The sequence below is a fragment of the Cupressus sempervirens genome, chromosome 11, assembly GCF_028749045.1.
Source record: "Cupressus sempervirens isolate cs-2001-9-10 chromosome 11, ASM2874904v1, whole genome shotgun sequence".
NCBI lineage: Eukaryota > Viridiplantae > Streptophyta > Pinopsida > Cupressales > Cupressaceae > Cupressus > Cupressus sempervirens.
The window spans coordinates 19422867-19447360 of NC_143128.1; positions in this window are offsets into that span (position 1 = coordinate 19422867).

Genomic DNA, 24494 nt, shown 5'->3' on the forward strand with positions numbered 1-24494 from the left:
GACTTTCCAAAATATTAAGTATGGAAAGGTGATTGTTTTCTTTAACCAATCTATTTTCGTATATTTATTTGAGTATATATGGGGGCCCACATATATGCCTAGATAAATATATAATTTATGACTATAATGATTCAGAAATTAATATATACCTTTGCAAAATGAATTTAATACTCATGTTTACACTCAATGGAGTTTTATACCTGATATCTATATTTAGTTGATCTTCCTTAAATCATATTTACTTAATTGGATTATGAGTAATCTTACACATTTTCCTTCATTTTGATATTTTGATGTGCCCATAGTTGCACTTTTATGCTTTTATAGCATCATTCTATGCCCATGTTGGCACTTTATGGTTTTATACCATTGATCTACATGATTTAAATAATATTTTGAGTTGCATAGGGAGCCAATTTTTTCAAGGTTAACTATGTAGGTCCCCTCAGTATAACTGATACATAGTTTCCTTTTCTGGCCCATGGAGTATCCCTCCATCCTATATTGGTATGCACTCATTTTATATGGAGTTTCCCTCCATTTGATCCTATCTGTTCCATTTTGATAGGATAATATTTTTATGGAGTTTCCCTCCATTTGGTTCTATTGGTTCCATTTTGAAAGATTGATATTTATGGAGTTTCCCTCCATGTTGTTCCATTTTGTTCCTCAATGAAGAGGATACTATTATTGGAGTTTTCTCTCCAAATTCAGATGATTTGATCCAATTTGAAGACAATATGTTGTTATATTCTCATAATCCATTCTTTTGATTATCCTAACAAATCATGATAATTCTAATTTGATCAACATGTCTCTCCTTTATGTTATTTTCATATATTAATGTGATAATGATCTGCATACTTTATTGCTTAGATCATGAGTCATGCATGTTATGGAGGGACGCCCCCATTAGCTTGCAGTGGGATGATTCATTAAGTGGACTGTCTATATCCACGTGATTGATGCAAGTATCATTAGTTGGCCTTGTTTGTGGTAATTTGTGCATTAGTATAATATACTTTTCATGAGAGCATTGATCAAGCTTTTTACTCAATTTGTCCTTGTTGACAATTTTTTGAGCATATACTTTATCTTGATATCAGGTTATCTCCATTGTTTTGTGGTAACATGTTTTACTCATTGTTTCTCTATGAGATCCTTATTATCCTTATTCAAAAGGATTTCAAATTTGCATATATGATGGCATTCTACTTGTGGATATTTGTCTTGTTTTTCTTTTTTTCAGGTGATCCATCAAGGAACCTTCTTGGTTTTCCACATATGAAGAGGTGTCTATGCTTCCACTTGATCACATTCAAAGGACTCATGTACTTCTCTTGGATCTACAAATGTTCCATATGGCTTGAAGACAATCAAATTACTTCATATTGAAGACTCAGTTGCAGATTTTTGTAAAAATTATGGGTTTAATACCCTTTGATGTAATTACCCCAAGTAAAGATTAAAGGGGGGTGTTAGAAGTTGTAATCTTTCCTTGGTGTATTTATAAACCAAAGTTAGAACTCATTTCTTTATTGTTGTAATATATTAGGATATAAACCAAGGTATCCTAATATATTTCTTTTTTGTCCTTTTTCCACTACATCTTATTTTGTCATCTAGTGGAATATGTGAGGACAAATATATATTGTAATTTCTAATTTTAGATTATTCCTCCTTAAGAGGAATCTCACACTTGGCCTCACACACTTATGAATGGTGGCATTAATAGACATGGGAGTTACATTATAACTCCTCTCTCTCATCTCTATTTAAGATATGACCCTCTTCTCTCATTTAACAATGAGGTTTCTTCCTCTTCTCAATTATTGTATGAGCATTGCTCTCTATCTCTCTCTCTCTTCCTTCTTAGGCTTTTCATGCCTCATTCATAATGTCACAAGGGGTTTTCTTTGCTTTCCCCTTTCCAAATATCTTGTCTCATGGTGTTGGAGCTTGAAGCTTTCTCTCTCCTATTTTATGGTAATATCTTTTCATGCATTTACTCAATTAGATTCTTTCCTGGTATTGCTTATTTATAGATTTCTTTTTCCATTTCTAACAATGCCTAACCCTAAGTCTTCAAAATATTTAAAAGGAGGATGAAGCCCCATTATGAAAGAGAGAGGAGAGTGCAAGAGAGAAGTGTATGGGTGAATTATAGCAAAGTTCAAAAGGGTGTAAAGACTTAGTGAAGAATAGAGAAAAATTGTAGAATCTAGTTGATCAAGAACAGAGTATTAGAACTTCAAAGAGTGACATATTAGATCAAGCAAGGATAAGAGCAAACAGAGCATAATAAGGATCTAAAATCAATAATTGAGGATTGTAAGTTATTAGGTCAAAATCTTCTAATACTCTCTAGTAATTGTATTAGGATTGAAAATCCTATGGACTTAGGTTGGCTTAGTAGCCATATCTAAATCCTTTAACAAGGTGGCATTCCAAGTGAATGTACAAAAGTCCTTTAACTAGGCCTAATTTTAGTAGGGTAGTTAAATCCTTTAACCAGGTCACTTTTAATAGGGTGTAAAGTCTTTAACAAGATAGGCCTTTCATAGGGCAAACCATTGGAAGTGGTCAACCTTTGTAACCTTGAACAGTTACATATTGCTGTAGTGGTATTTTGTGGGTGTCATCCCCACCCCAGTTTTACCTTCTCATTTTGGAGGGTTTTTGGGTTACTAAATTTTTGTGTTATCTATTTTCATGCATGTCTTTACTTTTGTGTTTATTAGATGAATTAGATGCATGTGGATGATATTAGTTAAAAGGATTTGAAAAGGTTAAAATTAATTACTTCTGATTCACCCCCCACCTCTTAGAAGTAAATTTTCCCACTTGTTAATTTTGATAGCTACTTCCTATCCACTTGCCAGTCCAAGACATCATCCATGTCACCTATGCGTGGTTGGTCAAAACTTGTCTCAACTCACACCATATCACCATCTTAATTGGCATCAAGTCCCACTATGCACTTGATGTCATGTGTCTAAAAGTGAGTTACTTTTGACACTGACATTATGAATTAGTATTTGAAAACCATTTGTGAGTCCTACTCTTCAATTATGTATGATAATTCCCTTTTGTATTTCTCATCAATGTGTGTAACCTCTTCCGATGATCCTAGTAGTATTATGGCATTACAACTCTCCAATAAAAACTAAAACACTTTGAATATGTAGATAAAATGATCCCCTATAAATCACAACTTCCTCAAATATTCATGGTGATGCTTTTCTACTCAATGTAGATGCATTGGTTGATGAACTTCATCTTTATGTGGTCATAGGACTCTACCATATTCATCTATGAATGTGCTTCTCCCACATGTTCACACTTCTTTCCATAAAGAAATAAGACACATCTCCCTGCAATCATTGGCACTTTATTCTAAAATGTTCAACATGCAACCCTACCTATAAAATGGCAATAAAGTTGATTTGTACTCATCTTTGGTCCATAGAATATTCATCCTTGTGTGCAAAATCAAAACACTTATCTAACATGGAAGCTTCCATTATAATCCTCCTTCCTTTAGCCAATTTTGCTGAGTTGTTCATAAACTGGCTATAGTCACAATATGGATGATGTACATTTGCTTTGGGAAATGATTCCAACCAGCCAATGAAAATCTCCCAACACCTTATATCATGAAGCTTGTTGGAAATCAATTTCAAATGAATGAATCTTTTACTGAAAGCATACCTCCTTGGCATGTTCCATTTGCTTCCTTAGAAAAGTAGCACTGCGGTGGTCAAACCTTACATAAGGAAAATTCCATTTTCAATTAAACTATCTTCCTTGTTGTTGTCTCTACGTTGATGTGAGACGCAATTAGGAAGTTTGACACAACCTCTCCACATAAGCTCAAGTCAAATTTTATAAGAATGACATGGAGGATAATACTGTATGTCTAAAATGTGGGCACACTTTTATGAGTAATTATATCCAAAGGTTGCTCAAGAATGAGGTCTTGAATGGTGGCTCATACCTCTCTATTCATGGAGTGCAAGGGTTTGTAATGGAGGTCCTCAGTTTGACCTAGTTTGTGCCCATGCAAGTACACCATGAAACAAGAGATTCAAGAATCCAATATGCATGCAAATGGAGATGAAAACTAATCTAAATGATAACAATGCAAGAAAGGAAATGTAATAACAATACAATACTAATCTATGGAAACAAATATGGATCTAAGCTAATATGAAAATGCAAGGATGAAAACTCATGATGGAAGCCGTGGATGTATGAGAGAAGAAGACAAGAAGATAGAAGTTCTCCAAAAAAAAGCTTTAGTATTCAAACTCCTTCTTCAAAAATTGCTCTCCAAACCTGTAGCATAATAATAGCATAATAATGGATGTGCAAAATGAGGAGACGAATCTCCCTTATAAAGGAAAATACGGAGGTGAGAGACTTCTCACAACCAATATGGGATAATAGAGTTTGATTCATGTGAGACAAAATTCCCAATGAGAAAAGAGGAGTGTTGGAGAAGAAAGTGGAAAGAGGAAAAAGATAACTCCCACATTAAGTTTAGAGAAAACAAAAAAATAGATTTATTTAATTTTTTATTTGTCTTAATTAATTAAATGTGGATGAATTATTTAATTAAAAGAGAGGTTTTCTTTTAATTAAATGGGGACTTCTTTAATTTAATTAAAATAATTAAATAAGACATGATAAAATGATCAACCTTAAAAATAAAAACAATCGAATTTGATCAAGGAAATTGATTTAATAAAATATTACAAACCATTGATTCAGAAAATTTGATAAATTGAATAATGGGGGCCCATAGTCTAGGTGATCATTTTAGGGTGCATACAAGTACAAGTAATCCAAGTGCATCTTTATGTTGGTGTAAGCAAACTTGGCAATAGTGAAGCATATATTTTTCATGCATTACTCACAAAATCTCCACTTTTCACTTGAATCAGCCATCTTGTATGCGAAATCTTAAGTCTCTTAGGTTTGGAAAGAGTGCTCTACATCCTAAGTTGTAGAATTTCTACTTACAGCCATGTAATCCCTCTGTATTTTGCATCCATGCAAGACTGCACACCTAATACAGAGTAGCATTAGAATGAAGCTTAACCCCAAGCCTTGCCTTTCAAAGGGTGTTCCTTGTCTTATTTGTTACGATAAATATCAAAGTAACCTTCGACACTTCAACCAATGAATTCTCCATCACAAAATCCCATTTTTCACTTAACTAATTGGCATTGACAGTCTATATATTATAGAAGGCTAAATAACTTATCTGTCTTCTTATGTTTTTGTGTACATATCAGGAGGAGACTTCAATAATTGAGAATCTCATCTTGTAAGTATAGTCAACCTCTTGAATTGAAGTCTCATCTCATTGATGAAAATTTCATAACATATCATATTATGAGAAAAGAACTAGGTCATAATTTCTTAGGAAAAGACCAATGTTGTGGTGAACTTCAATAAGTGTGTGCCTTGGAACCTCACTAGTATGTTACAATACCTTATTTATTATTTACCATGTAATTGAGAAGCACACATCCATTTGAATTTCAAATAATGATATGTGTGTACTGAATTGTTTTAATGATCATAATCATTAGAACTTCTCAAGACATCTTTGATATCCACAATATATTATCAGTTTGATGAAACCAGTTAGGCTCTAAAGTGAGTCGGGCTAAAAAAAATTTGCTTTCAAAAAACTGACCTTTTTTGAAATTATCTTACTAATCTCCTTGCATCGACCAAAATAAAATTTGATCATGAATTGATCATTTAAGATTCATTTTTCACCTTTTTCTACAAACTATCATTTTCATGTTGACATGGCCTCAAACTGGCCTTAAAAACTAAAAAAAATCACTTGATTTGACCTTGACATTCAACACACCTACTCTTTGGAGTATAATCTTTCATTCTACAAATTTGAACTTCATGACAGTTATGAGTCAAATGATTTTAACTGTCAAAATTGCACATTTCATTATGATCCTGCTAACATGTCAAAATATAAAAATTGCATTCGGATTTGGCTTTCAAAATCAATTAAATGGTGACTTGGAAATTTGAAACTTGGGGAATTAGTATATTTTTATATGGAGAGTATGAATCTACAAATTGGGCTCATGAAAACTAACAAACACATTTGGAAAACCTTTGAAGTTGGCTTCCAAAACTTGCAAAATTGGGTTACTCATAAAAATTAAGTTTTTGCAAATGGGATACACCTGAAAAAGTGTGCAGATAGACTCATGAAAACTTGCAAACTAGCATAACTGGAGTATTTCTAGAGTATAACACAATGGTGAAAACCATTTGGGTATATCTGTCATAGATTCAAATTTATAACAACTCGAACATGCCTTCCAATCATTTGGCACATTTGTTTTGCATTAACATGTTAAAAGTTGTAAATGAAATCATGTCTGAAAACTACTCAAATGGATTCATCATAAGCTAAAATTGGAAATATAACATGTCTTTAATCCCTATAATGTAGTGAAATAGGGAATTTTTCAATAGGGTTGAATAGGTCAAATTTATAATCAACATGATAGAGAAAAACAATCAACTTTGGGGCACTAAAAACCCTATTAGAGCTTATCAAAATGACTCAAAATATGAAACATAGGCCCTTTGATATGTTTACTAAATATTCAAAAAGTGGAAATTCATGAAATTAAACCAAGTACAAGATATTTAAGTGTAAAGTGGGTTTTCGAACATTGTTTGACACTGGCAAAAAATGCAGATTTGACAAGTGCTCCAAATGACATCTCACGAAATGACTTGAAACTTAAAACCAATGACCTAAGATGTTTGAATATCCTAATGAAATGTATGGAACACCTCAAACACATCATAGGCCTCAAATTATAGCTAGACACATATGCATGAAAATCTCTTATAGGGGTATTTTTAGCAAAGTTTTCAAATATGGTACTCAAAATCCTTTTGTAATTTTGAGTCCCAACAATTCCTTGACCCCAACTTTGGGGTACTACCCCAAAACCCCTATAGAAATAATTTGGGGGGAAACCACATTGAATAAAGTGGGAAAACTTAACCTCCAAGTTTGACTAGGCTACAAATCACAACAATCTCTTGAAGGATTTGAGCAAATATGCAAATCAAATCCATGAAGCCCTCAAATACTTGCATGTAGAAAACATGTCACAGAGAAGAAAAAGACAAGAAGAGGAAAGGGTTTGATCTGAAAACATGAAAATCATATTCTCAAATAAAAAAAAGATAAAGAATTACAAAGAGATCAATCCTTATAAAGGGAGATCAAAACCCAAAAAGGGTAACCTAATAAGTTACAAAGGGTAACCTAAAAGGTAAAAGATATTTAATAATTAGTAATTAATTATTAAATAGAGAAAGCAAAAAGTGCCTAAAGAAAAATCTTAAGAAGGGAGAAAAGGTAATTTAATCAAAATCTTAAGAAGGGAGAAAAGGTAATTTAATTAATGAAATTAAATTAACCTTTTTCTCTAACACCCCCCCTTAAGATGAGCAATAATGTAGTTACAAACAATGTAGAAAGAGCAAGGAAACTACAAAGCAATGTTGAAAGCAAACTTGGGTCCCAACAAAAAGGCCTGATGAGGTACCCAATTATAACAAAATCTCTATGAAATAGAGAAAACCTAGTGGGAAAAACTCTACTCCAAAAAGAGATAGCTAAAAACCTAGTGAAGGACCGCAGAAGCCTCCAACTAGAGGAATGTTCCAGAAAAGGAACAAAAAGTGATCATGAAGAAAATCATTGAAGCATGTAGAAGCTGAAAAATTTGTCAAAAAGAAATTGTTGATCTCTTAAACTTCCTCTGAAATAAAACTTGACCAGGTAGAGAATATTGCAATCTATATTGAATAAGGAGATAAATAATGGAAAATAGTTGAACTCAAAAATATAGATGGCATGAAACACCAAAGCCTGAAGAGTTGATCAATCAAACTAAGGAAGCATGAGAAACAATAGAAGAACCACCCCTACCCCCCCCCCCAAATGTAGACAAGGGTGAGCTGATAGGCAATTGAGAAATTGGGCCAATATCTCTTGCAAAACAGAAAGAACCAAGAACATCGAGTGAGAAAGAGGTACAGACACCTATAAAGTCACGTGTCATAAACACATCATGGGACTAATGTCATGGAAGGGACACTCACTTGACAAAGGAAGAGGGCACTAAAAGGAAAACAAATATCCCCCCATGGCACTTTATAATGTAGTGCAAGTACAATAAGTCGCAACGATGAAAAAGATCATAAAAATGCAACTGTATGTTTGCATAAATATACTTATAAATGATTACAATAATGATCAAAAAGGGAAAAGAGCTGATACAACAAAAAGTACAACCCAAAAGAAGAGATCCCATGCGACAAAAATGATCCCTAGACTTGAAACATCCAAGATATCCACCATAAAGCAATAAATCAAAAAACATGATAGAAAGAGCATGGAGCAAAATCTAGAAGAAAAACCAACATTTCTAAAAAGAGGACTGAAAAAGCTTTGCAAAAATATAACATTTTTGACAAATGGAGATGGGACGCTCAAGATATACCCTACTCAAGATATGCCCTCCAGAGTGAAAAACTAAACATCTAGCTTTGACTACCCAAACAAGAAACCAAACTACATCAGAACCAAAAAAATCTTGATCCATCATCTTTGTCTTGGAACTAGTTTTCTGACAGTTCTTTTGGATTGAAAAAATACGTTCATATGCTCAAGTAACGGTGAAAAAACTGATAGGGCCCCCATATGAGCAACAAAAAAAAAACCAAAATTTTAAAAAATGTGCCACCCCTAGCTGAGTGGTGGTGGCAGGCTAGTGGACGGAGGGTAGAGCCATGGGGGCACTGCTGGTGGAGTCGTTGGGTGGGCCACTAAGTGGTGATTGTAGCAGTGCCGCTGTAATTTTTTGATCGTAGTGGCACAAAGCTGCCAATTTTTATATATTTTTTAATTTTTGGGGAAAAAATCCATCTTGGAGTGCGTGCAAAGGCCATACAACATTTTGGACAACTTTTTTTCCCTCCCAAATCAAATTTGTTCAAAATGGACAAACTTTATATGGAAACATGATTTTTGATGCCTTCTGTATCCATCTGTGAGGTTTGTTTGGCTTCAAGCTACTCTGAAAATTAGTGACCCCTTATTTTCTTAGGAAATACTTGAAAAAATCCAGATCTAATATGTCAAATCCTTGTTCTCCCTTTTTCTCCAAATACCAAACAAGCTACAACAGATCTAGCTCTGATACCATGAAGGATTTGAGAAAATATGTAAATCAAATCTAGGAAGCCCTCGAATACTTGCATGTAGAAAACCTGTCATGAAGAAGAAAAAGACAAGAAGAGGCAAGGGTATCCTTTGAAAACATGGAAATTATATTCTTAGATAAAGAAAAGATAAAGAATTACAAAGAGATCAATCCTTATAAAAGGAGATTGACAAAGGGTAACCTAAAAGGTAAAAGCTATTTAATAATAATTAATTAATTATTAAATAGAGAAAGAAAAAAGTGCATAAAGAAAAATCTTAAGAAGGGAGAGAAGGTAATTTAATTAATGAAATTAAATTAACCTTTTTCTCTAACATCTCCCACTTGGAGACTGATCAAACTCCACAACAATAACCTCCCACTTGGAGACTAAACACAACACTACTAAACCTATAGCTCCCACTGGAATGTAAACCACCCTGAACTCTATTATTCTTTTATTTGTTTAGTCTAGAAGACCAATTAAAATTGAAAAGGAGCTCAACTTCTTCCTTGTGACTACCTTTGTAAACATATCTATTGGATTATCATCTATATGTATATTTTCTAGCTATAACTATCCATCATCCAAAACTAACCAAATGAAATGGTACCACAAATGTAGGTGCTTTATCTTTGAATGTAGTGGAAAATTCTTCACAAGATGAATGCCACTCTAGCTATCTGTAAAAAAACTAATTGTCCCTTTGTGGGTATCCCAATTCTTCCATGAAGAATTGAAGCCATATCATCTCCTTGGCTGCCTCTTTAGTAGAAACATACTCTACTTCTATAGTGGATAATGCATCTACCTTCTTCAAATGAGAAATCCAACTCACTACTACCCACCAATGGTAAAGAAATATCCTGTAGTACTCTGACTCCCTTTCCAAATTTGAGTCAACATAGCCTTGTCAATCAGTAGTAGAGCCCCCAAAATGTAAATATTTACTAGATGTTCCTCTCAAATATCTGAGAATCTATTTCACTATGTCCCAATGCTCAATGCAAGGATGAATCATATACCAGTTAACAACACCCACCACACATGCAATACCTAGCCTAGTACATACCATAGCATACATTAAACTTCCTACAACTGAAGCATAAGGTACCCTAGACATTTTAGCCTCCTCTTCTTATGTCTTTGGACACATAACCTTAGTCAATTTTATATGACCAGACAAGGGTGTGCTGAAACCTCTGGCATTCTCCATAGATAAATTTATATCACCTTCTCAATATAATTAGCTTGAGATAGATTCAATTTCCTATTTTTCCTATATTTTCAAAATTTTCATACCAAGGATTTCTTCTGCTACCCCTAAATCCTTCATAAAAAATGAATATGCTAATTGTTGTTTTAACCCCTTAATGTGATCCATGTTAGACCCAGCTACAATTATATCATTAAAATATAAGCATAAAATAATATAGCTTTCATCATCCAACCTCTTAAAAAATAAACATAATGGTCTGAATGACACCTAGAGTATTTGAGCTCATGCATTAAACTATCAAATTTAAGATACCATTGTCAAGGTAATTGCTTCAAGCCATATAAACTTTTCTTCAATTTGTACACTAAATTATAACTCACCTTTAACCTCAAATCCCTTTGGTTGTGTTGGAATTTTTCAACTATTAGGCAACAAAATACTTAATATCAAGATAATAAAGAATACAATAACCAAAGGATCAACTACTTCCTATAAACAGTTACTTGTTCTTCAAATCAGAACCCAACTTCAACAAAATCATAAGAGATTTTCTACTCTTTAGGCTTTGCAAAACCAAGGCGGGTGCACCTGAGGGATGAAAGATTTTAACATTGATATTACATATATATTTTATTCATTTCATGACATTTTACAACAGCACACATCCCTTTTAGTACATTTGGTTATAGTTCTTCTTTGATTTACAAATAATTCTGGGCAATAACAACTCATTACAACACAGGAATTAAATGCAAACAAGTGCTGAATAGCATTGACATTCTTCAAATAGTAAAGTAAAATTGATTTCAAATTTAAACTTGATGCTTGTTCATGATCTCTCCATCTATAGTCTGAATTAATAGATCAGTGCCTCATCCATTAGGATTTAGAGTTTGTTCAACTTCTAGATCTTGATTGACTACATTACAATCAATACTATTAATAATTCTCACTAAATTCTTATAGACATCCTTCCTATTACCATGGAAACTTTTTCAACCTCACTAAAGGAATTCATTGAATTAAAGGCAATAGTGCATTGACATAGAACTTGATTTAATTACATTCAATTGAACAAGCTTTGCTCATACAACTTCAAAATGACCAGGTAATAAAAATGGAGACAAAATTCAGCAAGAATAGACAAGGGGATAATTCATCTTTGTATTAATTTCCTTTGAAAATTGTATACAATTGAAAAAAAACTTAGAATGACTCAAGAAAAGATACTAAGATCTTGTAACATCAATGTATTCTCAGATATTGGTAGAGAAAATACATCACAAAGTTTGCATCAATAAACTAGACCGGACAAACTTAGTAGAAACTAAAATTATGTAATCAATCAAACCCCTTCTCTAGCCTTGAAATCTCACTTATACAGTGTGAGATGCAACAAGCGTTAGGCATAGAGAACTGATAGCTACCCTTTAGAAAAAAGATTTTTATAATTTTCATTGTCAATAAGAGACAAAATTTTGTGCAATAGAAAAACTTTACATCGTAATATTCTTTTGGTGGGCCCATTTTTTGTTACACTTTCAAATGCTATAAATTCCATAATTGGCTCTTTATTAGTCTGAATCCTCAAAATATTTAGCCAAATGGTTTATCAATGATGTATCTCGCTCTGATCTCTACAAGGTCACTTCAACTCGAAGCTCTTCACTTTCATCATCATGAACTGTTAAAAGGATAGTTATTTTTGAGTCCTCATCTACCACATCATTAGTTTGGTCTGTCGAGCTAGTAGTTGTGATTGGTTGTTCTATTTCTATCACTGAGGGTGATTTTTCTATTTTTCCTTCTTCTACTGAGGTGTCATTTGTGTAACTCTCTTCCTAGCCCACACTCTCTTCTTCTATTTCTATCTATTTTGAAGACACAAGGTCTTCCCTCCACTTGTTGAAAACAATATCATTAGGCCAATCAAAATTTAGGATTTCATGCTACTTTTTGATTACAAAGCCTCCTTATTTGTCTATTTCAATAAATTATTTTCTAATGGCATTGTAGAACAACTATATTTTGACATATTCTTCATTTGATAAGTAGGAGATAATTTCCACAGCAAGTCAAATTGTGATATTGCTATCAGGATTTAACTGTGTGATTTTGAGTCAAACTCATTGACCCATGTTTCATGAGTAGTGATTCAACATGAATCCATCTCTCATGAGAATAAATGGAATACTTAGCACTCATTGGATCTAGGTGATGCTCACAGGGGTGAAGCACTGGGACTTCTCGGTAGGTCACCCATCCCAGTACTACTCCAGCCTGAGGGTGCTTAACTACAGAGTTTCCTCCATGGAGGAAATTCTGTAGTTAAGAACGCTGGAGGAAACTCTATAGTTAAGCACCCTTAGGCTAGAGTAGTACTGGGATGGGTGACCTCCCGGAGGAAACTCCATAGGTAAGCTGGAGTAGTACTAGGATGGGTGACCTCTCGAGAAGTCTCGGTGCTTCACCCCTATGAGCATCACCTAGATCCAATGAGTGCTAAGTGTTCCATTTATTCTCATGAGAGATAGATTCATGTTGAATCACTACTTATGAAACATGGGTCAATGAGTTTGACTCAAAATCACACAGTTAAATCCTGATAGCAATATCAAAATTTTACTTGCTATGGAAATTATCTCCTACTTATCAATTGATGAGCTTAAGGGGCTTTCTAATGAATGTTTCATAAGGCACAACACTTGGTGAAGGTTTTGCAAATGGGGTTGCAAGCTTTGGGTTTAACCATGGAGGAAACTCTGTAGTTAAGCGTGCTCAGGCTGGAGGAGTACTGGGATGGGTGACCTCCTAGGAAGTCTCGGTGCTTCACCCCTGTGAGCATCACCTAGATCCAATGAGTGCTAAGTGTTCCATTTATTCTCATGAGATATGGATTCATGTTGAATCACTACTCATGAAACGTGGGTTAATGAGTTTGACTCAAAATCACACAGTCAAATCCTGATAGCAATATCACAATATTCTTCATTTGTCATGGCCCACAACACATGTCCTTTTTCATTAATAACTTGATTCATTCTATGACAAAGTAAATCATCCAATTCCTTCCCCCACTCTTCCTTTTCTTTTACCTTATCAATCCTTTTGAGTGCATTGGGGAAAATATCAAATTTTTCTCCTATATATTGTGACAAACAAATTATTATTCTTTTTTGGATGGGAACCCTTTTATCATCAAATTATGTCAAATTATTGGTTATATCAAAAGTCTTCTTTATTTGTTCACAAGATAAATTGATAATATCTTTATCTCTCTCACTCCATTTTTGAACAATGGGGTTCAAAATGTCTTCAACACTTTTTATTTCATCCTACATATTAAGGATCCCCACCAACTAGTCATAGAATGTTGGCCAATCAATCTTATCTACTAAGTATAAGATTGTTTTTTTGAGTTTTTCCTCATAATGATTATTCATCTCGACCTGCAATTACCATAACTTAGTCTTTTCTTCTTCAAATTCCTCTGTAGTATAAAATTTTGGCCTTTGTGGGGTATCATGTAGTTCTACAATTGGCATGGACTTGAATGGCTCAATAGGGGGGCAAGGGTATGTAACTCGAGGCCTACTTTGTTCTCCTACCTTCCTCTTTCCTAGCTACTTATCCATCTGGGATATTTGATTCTCTAGTAGCTATATCCTATTTCCTCTTTCCTCATATGCTTTTAATACTTCTTCAAATTTTGCATTGAGTTCTAGGAACTTACACTTTTCTTTTCCAACAACCACTAAGCCGAAATCCACCACTTCTTTAGTCATCCTGGTGACTTCCTCACTATCCACTTCATTAGCTCTGTATACTATAAGAGTACTAGTATGCTCAACACTTGATATCTCTTCTATTATGGTCTTGTCTCTCTTTTCAATAGACCAAATCACCAGAGCTTGGTGATCATTATTGAATTTCACTCCTCTATGTGCTTGAAATATTTCCTCTTCAATCTTATATTGCACATCTTTTTCCTTTCTAATAGAATAAAAAATCATAGCATTAGCTATTTCCCATTCAGGTAAAATAAAAACTCTTGACTCTTTTACTAGGTGTCTTCTAGCTTTAGGGGTTAATTGAGCAAAGTCCTCCAAAAATTTGGTTTTAACCTCCTCCTCAATCTCAGAGTCCAAACTATTTGGTTGCTTTTCTTTTATTGATTTGCATTTTGCCTCAAAATTGCCAAGTTTTTTCCTCCATAAGAATTGTGCAAAATGCTCTAGACTTTACAAAATTTTCATCATCAATAAAATTTTGAGATGCTTGTGAAATTATAGGGTCAATCTCCCTACCTCTATAATCTGCAACAGTAAGGTCAAAAGATGGCATAGGAAGCTCTTCAGGCACTCTCCTTTCAATATCAACAGTTGTAACAACTATGTCCCCCTCCCCTCCAATTTGTCTTAGCTGTTCTCTTAGAGATGCCTCATCATCTATTCTAAGTGGAGTGTGGGATGGTGAATACTCTCCTACTTGAGAAGATGACCCTTGTTCCAATTTTTTTTTCTTAGGAGCATTTACATCATATGGGCTCTCTGTTCTTGGCCTTTTGTAAGGGGGAATGTATTATATATTTTGAGCTACAACATATCTAGCCCTCCTTTGTAGTGTATACTAGCCTAGATTCACAACCATTTTGATATTTATTCTCCTTTCCACCTCAAAAAATCTATCTAGATGTGCCTTTACCAAAATATCTTTCTTCTTATTCAAAGTTTGCATTATCCTAGGAAAATTGTTCATCAACATTTCCATTTTGGCCCCCTAATATTTCCTGTCTACTAGAGGGTCATACTTGGGCTCAAAAGCATTGATGAAATCCAAAACCTTTCTATAAACCACCCATTTTTATTTTCTAATTTCCTACTCTTGTAATGAAAAAATATTTCTAATGACATCCTCCAGGAAATGCATAGTTTGTATATGAGCTTAAGCTTTACTTCTTTCCCTAAGGAGGTCATAGAATCCCTCTAGATCAATAAAGTGAGCAAGTGATTGAGCCATTTGATATTTGTCCAAAAATTTCTCCAAAACTCTCCATCCTTTCTTAGCAAAGACATTCATGCACAATAGTGACCACTGGGAAGAATGTACCTTTACCTTTTCCTAGTAGATCCCTTTCATCAATTAATTTGATCTGCCACAACAACTCTACAATTCTTATTTTTAAAGGCACATGGTAGGGTAGTACATGGGGTTTTCCCAAAAAGCCATAAACTTTGAACATAGAGGAAACAAGCTATGGGATGATATCCCCCCAATTATGATTGACCAATAGCCCCTTGGCATGATCCTTTGGTCTTATCAATTCTAAAAAAGGCTATGGTATTCTAGGAATATCACCTTTTAAAAGTATTCTAAGCCTTGAAGCAAAATACCTGTCAAATCTAGCATAATTGGCATCTGCGACTTCCCATGTCATATCAACACTCTACAACTGAAATGGGAGTTTCTCTCCATCCCTCTCTAATTCCAACTTCATTTCCTTGGAGAAAAAATTAACTACTTTATATATACATATATACATTAATAAGGAATACCAATAAAAAGGCCTATTAACCTTAGCTTGAGCTATCCCAATTAGACCATTATGAATTTCCTTGGCCAAGAAGGTGGCAAAATTAAGAATTGAGCTCATTCCAAACTGCAAGGTCTGAGTTATGATGAGAACAATAGATCCTTGAATGTAATATTGCTCATCCATTCCAAATATTTTTTAGAGAGAAAAATATAGGGCATATTCCCTAAGGTTAAAATATATCTTCATCAAAGGCTCTAGGGTATTTGGTGTAACCAAAGGCAGTGATCCAATTTTGGCAAGATGTTGTTACAATGGTCCTCCCCTTAAGTATACTCTCTGTGCATCATACCTAGCTTGGAATTCTTCCATGTCAATTTTTTCATGGATGAAATGGTTGGGGTTGATCAAGTGAAAACTTCTCTAATTAGTGTGGGTGAAACCCTAAAGAGGTTATCCCCAACATGGTTTTTCACAATTCTAGTAATGGGGTCGTATTTCTTAGCCATGTCAATTAATAGATCACTATCAAAAAATACACCAAGAATGACCAATTTTCCTATAAAAAAATCCCACACATTTCTCATTAGAGTGTCCATATTCCATTCTAAAAACCATTTAAAAAATAGTTCTAAACCCCCTATCGAGACTTCTACATCCCTTAAATAATTAGCCTTGTCATAAAAACCCTCACTAACCACCAACCTAGGGCTTTTAGGGATGAACTCTCTACCTTTTATCAATTCATTTATAGAGGGAGGCATTTGTTCAAGAAAGTTGTCATGAATGAATCTTTTTAGGTAATTCTTCATACCAAAAAATTCCCTACAAGGAGGCATCTTCTCAATCTGACCTAGCACAATTATAATTTCTTAGTTTTCATGAGTTACAGACCACTTGCCCACTTATTCTTGCTTTTTTTCTCTGCAAATCACTCTTCAAATTGCTGGAAACCCTAGAGAATCTCATGCCCTAGCCTATAAACCCTTGCGCTCTGAGAATTTTTCAATTTTGCGGCTCAGTAATTATGAATTTTGAATTATACTATAGCATTAAACTCACACGAAGTAGCATTAATCAAGATTAATACTGCATAGTTCAAATTTGTGCCATACTATAAAATTTGAATTCTGACTGTTGATTCTCAATTACAGATGACCTCCTTTGAAATATAAAAAGCTACAATAAAGCTTTATAAAATATGCCATGTGTTGAATAGGTGCATTCCCGCATTACTTAAACTGTGAGCAGTTTCATAATGCGGTGAAGTGCCAATTGTCAATCGATCATGAAAAGTCATCATAACTTTGCAAATAAGCTTTTCAAAATGTGACCCCACTGGCTTATTCATTTCCAACCTGGTGAGCACTTGTATTATCTAACCAATTACTTCACTCCATCTCATTACCTTTTCCACCCTAGCATGATTTGACCAATTTCTTAGCAATAGGTCCCACTATGCCATGTGGCATGTAGGCACTTCCCTACTTTGTTTAAAATTTGGTCATCTTGGTAATGCAAGTAAGTGCTATCTATTGATCTATCCAAGATCAAGGTGTGATCAAAACATGCCTTTTATTGTTGAGTCAACTCCACCAACCAATAGATATATTACGTTTGTGCCAACATGTTTGACAACTCTACCAACAATATAGACTGTGCTATTTACTTTTCAAAGGAGTGGGTCTGTGACATCATCACATGCCACATGTCAAAGAGGCACTTTCTCGCTTTGTTTGAAATTCTTTTACTTTTGTAATGTGGGCATGTGCGACCCGTTGATCTTATCAAAATCAATGGTGTACAATCTGTGTCCTTTGATCTATGTGAAGTATTCCTTGTGATGTTATCAAGGATAGGTGTCACCAAGGTGCTTCCATGCTTTGGTGAAAAACCTTGCATCTTAATATAGTGGTAAAGTGCCCACTGTTGATCATTCAAAGATCAATGACTCAATCAACATGGTAGCAAAAGCAATTTCATTGCATGGGCTAACCAATGATATTGTTGGGAAATGGAATGTGCATTGACAATTTCTACAAAAGTCCTCAAAAGTATTTATAGGCTCTAAAAAACTCTAGTCTTTGCAGTGAAGATACAACCCACTTCACCAAGTGTTACATGTCTCAAAGGTGCTTGCTCACTTTTCTTAAACTTTAAATAGATTTATATTGTGGGGATGCACCTATCGTTGATCTTAGAAAGATCAACGATTGATCAAAACAAAACACCATAGTTAAGATGTTACATAGAAAGGCATAAAGAAAGTTAACTGCGGTTAGGGCATGTTTAACAAAAGGTTTAATTCACAGAAAGAAATAAAATGACCTTAGGGAAAATAAAACTTAGGATAAGCATGTCCTACACAATTTTATTTAAAAATTATATTTAATCACTTTTGAGGGCCAGGGTGCACAAACAAGGGTTGATGAAATTTTTGAAGGAAAATTTATCTACGGTTTTAACAAACTCATAAATTTTAAAACATAGCGCTAGGGTTTTTCACTGTGAGGTACAAAATACCACAAAGGGTGAAAAACCAAGCCAACAGGTTTTTCCATATATTTTCTTCATCCAAATCACCATGAAGCAAAGTTTTTTTAGCATCAAGCTACTCCAAATGAAAATCTTCAGTAGCCATAATAACCAGCATAAATAGAAGTTATTTTAACAACTAGAGAAAATAGCACATCAAAAATAATTCCCTTTTTCTGTGTAAATCCTTTTACAATAAGCTCGACTTTAAATATTTTCTTACCTTCACCTCTTCTTTCAACCTATAAATATATTTATGTAAGAATTTTTCTTAGGGAAAAATCACCCAAGACCAAGAAGTACAATAACTAGCATAGAATAGACCAATAGAGTATGATTAGAATAACAATACGATATTCAATTGATTGTATAGTACACTAGAGGTGCCTGTATATAAAGGCCTCTAGAATACTTCTAGAATGTATACAACTTAGCAATATGACAAGCCTCACAACTAAGCACATGTCCACCAAGAGTGGGTTATCCTCCATTAAGCATAGGAGTTAGTGCAATGATGAGAGGATAAGATTACAAAGGTGTGTCACATAAAATTATGTTGTAGACACCATGTGCTTAATTAAGAGTGTGAACCACTATGTTGTCAACATGACAAATCATATGAGTACGTAAAATCCTAGGTGTCTACCCTAAGAAATAATAAAATAATGCATTTATCCTAGGTAAACTTAAGTAAAGTGTAAATAATAATTATTTACACTAACACCTCCTTAAGTGCAACTTAAGGGAATGCACTTAAGCTCACAAAAGCTATGATGAAATGCATAATGGGTCCTAGCTACTAGGCCATGTTAGGTACCCAAGTACAAATGCAATGCTGAAATGAAATGAAATATCTCTACAAATGGAGAAAGAGGGAAAACCTCATGGGAAAAGCCCTCCCCCAAAAAGAGAGATATGTACAATATAGAAGAGAAGGATCATGCGACCCCCCCCTGGTGAAAAATCCCTCACCCCCAAGAGATCTCACAAATGAATATACTTGACCTTTATGAAGGGCTTGGTGAAGATGTTGGCTACCTACTACTCAGTAGGACAATAGTGCAATGCAATGACATGCTCATGAATCAACTCTCTAATGTAGTGCATATGAACCTCAATATGTTTGGTGCATTGATTTTGCACTGGATGTTTCAAGATCTTAATAGTACTCTGGTTATCACAATGGATGACTATGGGTCTAGGTAGATCAAAACCATACTCCTTTAGAATCTTCTACAACCAAATAGCTTCTATTGCCACATTCACTACTCCTCTATACTTAGCCTCAGTCGATGAAAGAGCAATAGTGTTCTTCTTTTTACTCTACCAACAAATGGGGTCAAAACCAAGATGAAAGAATATCCTAAAGTAGACTTGTGAGAATCAAGGTCCCTTGCATAGTCTAAGTCTGTATATCACACTAACTGAAGTTTAGTACCATCTGCATAGTGTATCCTATGTGTATGTGTACCCTAGATATAGTGCAAGATTCATTTGGCTTCCTTCCAATGAAGTTCATGTGTCTCTTGCATGAAGTGAGAAACCATTCCAATTGCAAATGAGAAGTCAGGGCATGCATGTGTCAAGTAGACAAGGCTTCCAACCGTCTATAGAAAGTTGTATTAATAAGTGGAGTGAAACACTTTGTTTCTAACTTAACAATTGAAAGAAAGGGAGTAGGTGCAGCCTTGTAGTCACTCATGCAAAACCAAGCAAGTAGATCAAGAGCATACTTGGGTTGTGATAATGTTATCCCTGATGAAGACTGATGTATCTTGATACCAAGGAAATAGTGGAGTAGACCCAAGTCTGTCATTGAAAACCTATCCTGCAAAATAGCCTTGACACTATCAATAATGGATGTTGTGCTCCTTGTAATAGTCAAGTCATCAAAATAAAGTTCAAGAAAAAAATGTGAATCATCTCTCTGTAGAATGTAGAAATTTGAATCAGAATGACATCTAGTGAACCCTTTGGAGAGAAGGAAAGAATCCATCTTTGCATACCAAGATCTTGGAGCTTGTTTAAGTCCATAGATAGTCTTCTTCAATTTTCAAACCAAGGTAGCATCCTATATGAATCCCTGTGGCTGCTCCATATATATCTTCTCATGAAGATCCCCATTCAAGAATGCACTGTTCACATCCATCTGATGAACAACCCATCTCTGAGCTACCGTTATAGCTAGTGTCAAATGAATGGAATTCATCTTTGCCACTAGTGCAAAGGTCTTAGTGTAATCAATGTCAGGTACTTGAGAAAAACCTTTTGCAACAAGTTGAGCTTTATGTTTATCAACAGTTCCATCTATTGTGAATTTAGTTTGATAGATCCACTTACACCAAACCAATTTTCTTCCCTTAGGAAGAGAGAATAAGTCCCATGTATCATTTCTCATAAGAGAATTATATTCATCCTCCATTTCTCTATCCCATTCTAGAATACCTAATGGTTCTTTAAATGATTGTGGATCTAAAGAAACTACAATATAAGCATGTGGGAGTGAGTTGTGCTATGATCTCATCCTCTTATTATCTTAAGGGTTCCTTGCCAATGGTCCTGTTGCATCCAATGTCTACTTAGCCTATCTAGGTATATGGGAAGAAGATGTAGTAGGAGTATCCTCAACCTCTATTGGCTAATGCCTCTATGTTGGTTAGGGACAAACATCTTCCAAGTCACTATTTTCACTATTACTCTCTTGAATGAAGGAGGAAGAAGGAGGAGTTGAAGAAGTAAAGCTTGGACAAATTTCTTCAAAATGTACACTCCTCTCAAAGAATATATCATGTGTCTTTGGATCTATTAACTTGTAGGCTTTATGTGAGTCCACATATCTGACAAAAATGTAAGGTTTTCTTTGTGCTTCCAATGCCTTGCATTTCTATGGAGGAATTTGTGCCCATGCTGGACAACCAAAGACTCTAAATTTCTTAACCATAGATTTCTTGCTAGTCCATGCTTCAAAAGGAGTTACACCATCCAAAACTTTATTAGGACTCCTATTCTGAATATAGTTAGTGCAATTCATTGCTTCAGCCCAAAAGACTTGATCAAGAGACTTGTTTAGTAGCATGCAAGTGGTCATTTCTTTGAGAGTTCTATTTTTCTTTTCAGCAACACCATTCTGCTATGACGTATATGGTATTGAATGCTAAGGGTCAATTCCCTCTTGACTACAAAAGTCTATTAGTTTTTTGTTCACACACTCCCTCCCATTATCTGTTCGAAGAATTTTGATGGCTTTCCTTGACTACTTTTCTACTTGAGCCTTGAAGGTGAGAATTTTTTCAAACACTTCACTCTTATGAGCCATGAAGAAAACCCAAGTAAAGTGAGAGTAGTCATGTATGAAGGTGAGTGCATAGCGAGACTTGCCAAAAGATGGCATTGGAAATGGGCCTGCTACATCACTATGAACTAATTCAATAACACATTGTGCTCTCCAAGACTTCCCCTTTTCAAACATTTTTTCTAGATGTTTTCCAAGTAAGTAACCTAAATAAACACCTTCTAGAAATTGTACTTGAGGTAGACCATTGACCATTTTTTTGCTGCTAAGCTATTGAAGATATCTATAGTTGAGATGTCCAAATCTCTCATGCCATAGTTTACTTTTTCCATTTGAATATAATAACAATGATTGTATATTAGATTTTGGCACAAAGGAGGAGAAAGTGTAAAGCCTTGAATCATGATTGGCTTCACCTATTGCGATCATTGAGTCATCCTTGATGCTTTTCACTACCACTGAATCTGGAAGAAATTTAACTTTATTTCCACCTCCATAGTGAGTCATTTGATAGACTAAAAGAAGTTTGGAGGTAAGATTAGGAACATATAGAACATCCTTGAACACTCCATTGTTCATTTCAACTTCTCCTTTACCTTTAACTTTCACCTTAGTATCATCACCTACAAAGATGTGTGGTACCTCTGAATGTGTCATGGAAGAAAAATCTCACTTTGAGGCACCCATATGATGTGTGGCACCTAAATCAATGATCCATTCTCCCTGACTAACAATGTTTGTGAGAAAAGCATGCCCTTTGCCCTTAGAATCTAAGGATGAAGATCCTTTCTCCATATAAGCATTAGGTAGTGGAACATTGTGTTTCTTCATGATGTTCTTCAACTCATCAATCTATTTATGATAACACTGATGTTCATCATGACCCATCTTCTTACAATAAGCATATTTTTTTCTTCTTCTGATTAGTGTCCCCCTTCTTGTTTGTATTTCAGGAAGACTTGCCTTGTTGATTATGTGTTGTCATTTCTATATCCTCTTGTTTGTTATTCTTCCACTTCTTCTTCTTGCCCTTTCCTTTGTTTGAACTTTGACCAGCTGAATTTTGAGAACCCTCATTATTAGCCACCAATGCCTTAGACTTTAATAACTTGAGAATCCCCATTGTTTTCAACTTAGTTTGTTCATTCTCTAACAACTGAGCATAATCATCAAAAGTGATTATCTTATAGGCATCCCCTAATGTAGTCTTTGTGGTGTTGAAAGAAGAAACAAATGTGGAGTACTTAGATGGCAATTTATTATGAATGAAATAGATCGACCTATCATCTTTAATAGGAGTACCACAACAATCAAGCTTTTTTCTTAATTCATTCATCTCAATGATAAAATCTTGTATTGAATCAAAGGTCTTAGGATCTAGGGAGACAAGCTCATCTTAAATTTTGTAAACATCCTCCTTAGTCACTTTACCATATAGGTTTTTGAAGGCATCCTAAACTTCCTTGGATGTATCATACTTCATGGTCTGATAGAGGATCTTCTCTTCAACCCCCATCCTAATATCACTTAGGGCTTTCCTATCTGCCAATACCCAAGCATCAATATCACTTTTGGATACTTGATCACCTATTAGTTTAGTAAGGGTACCATCTACATATTGAGAAACATCATCATGCATCAATTTACACCATATTTTAATAGACCATGTGGCATAGTTATATGGTGTTAATTTTGGAATTTTAAGATTTCCCATGATACAATAAAAAAAGAATAACAATAGGAAAAGAGGAACACAACACCAAGAGACACCCCCCCTCTTCACTCAATCAAGAAACCCCGCTAAATGAAAGATTTTGGCATTTTATACTTACTACAATTACAATAGCCACTTGCCAATTTTGGCCTTAGTGGACTTCTAATTTACTATTTACAACCTCCTTTTATAGTCCAAATTTGGAACTAAGCAATGTACAACAATTTTGAAGCCATACAAAACAAAGAAAGGACCTAATTCTAAAAGTGGTATTTTTGTCCACACAAGCCTATAATTTGATTGTAGAACTAGAAAATAGATGAAAAATTATTCACTTTCAAAAAAAATGGAACCTGATTTGGAGTCTAGATGAGCTCGTACGAATCAATTGAAGTTGCAAAATGCAAGATTGGACAAGTCCAGTTACCAAAAACTAAGTTTTCTAACAAATCTATGCACCAAAGCTAGAAAAAAATTACACCACTAAAAGGTTCAAGAAATTATAGTAAAAAAAATAAAATTGCACCTAATTTCGAGCCCAGATGACTGAGATATGACCTCCCAAAGTCGGATTGTCAAATCAAAATTGAATCTGGAGAGGGGTCTAATCAACAAACTATGAAGTTAAATTTAACATATAAATGACCATTGTAGCAGTGTAATTTGACCTATGGATGAAAGTCAGACAACCATCAATTTTAAGTGAGTATTTTGATGACTTCATAAAAAATATCCTCCCTATTGATGTGGCAGATGGCAAGTCATATGAACCATAAGGTGGGTGTCAAACATGGCATTTCCATGTATAGTGACATGTGGCCTATACAAAGTGCTTGTGTAGGATGCTAACTTGGCTTCGTGTGTGCTGGTGATGTGGTGGGGTTTGTTGTGCCACATGTAGTTGACTGGGATTGCATGTTAG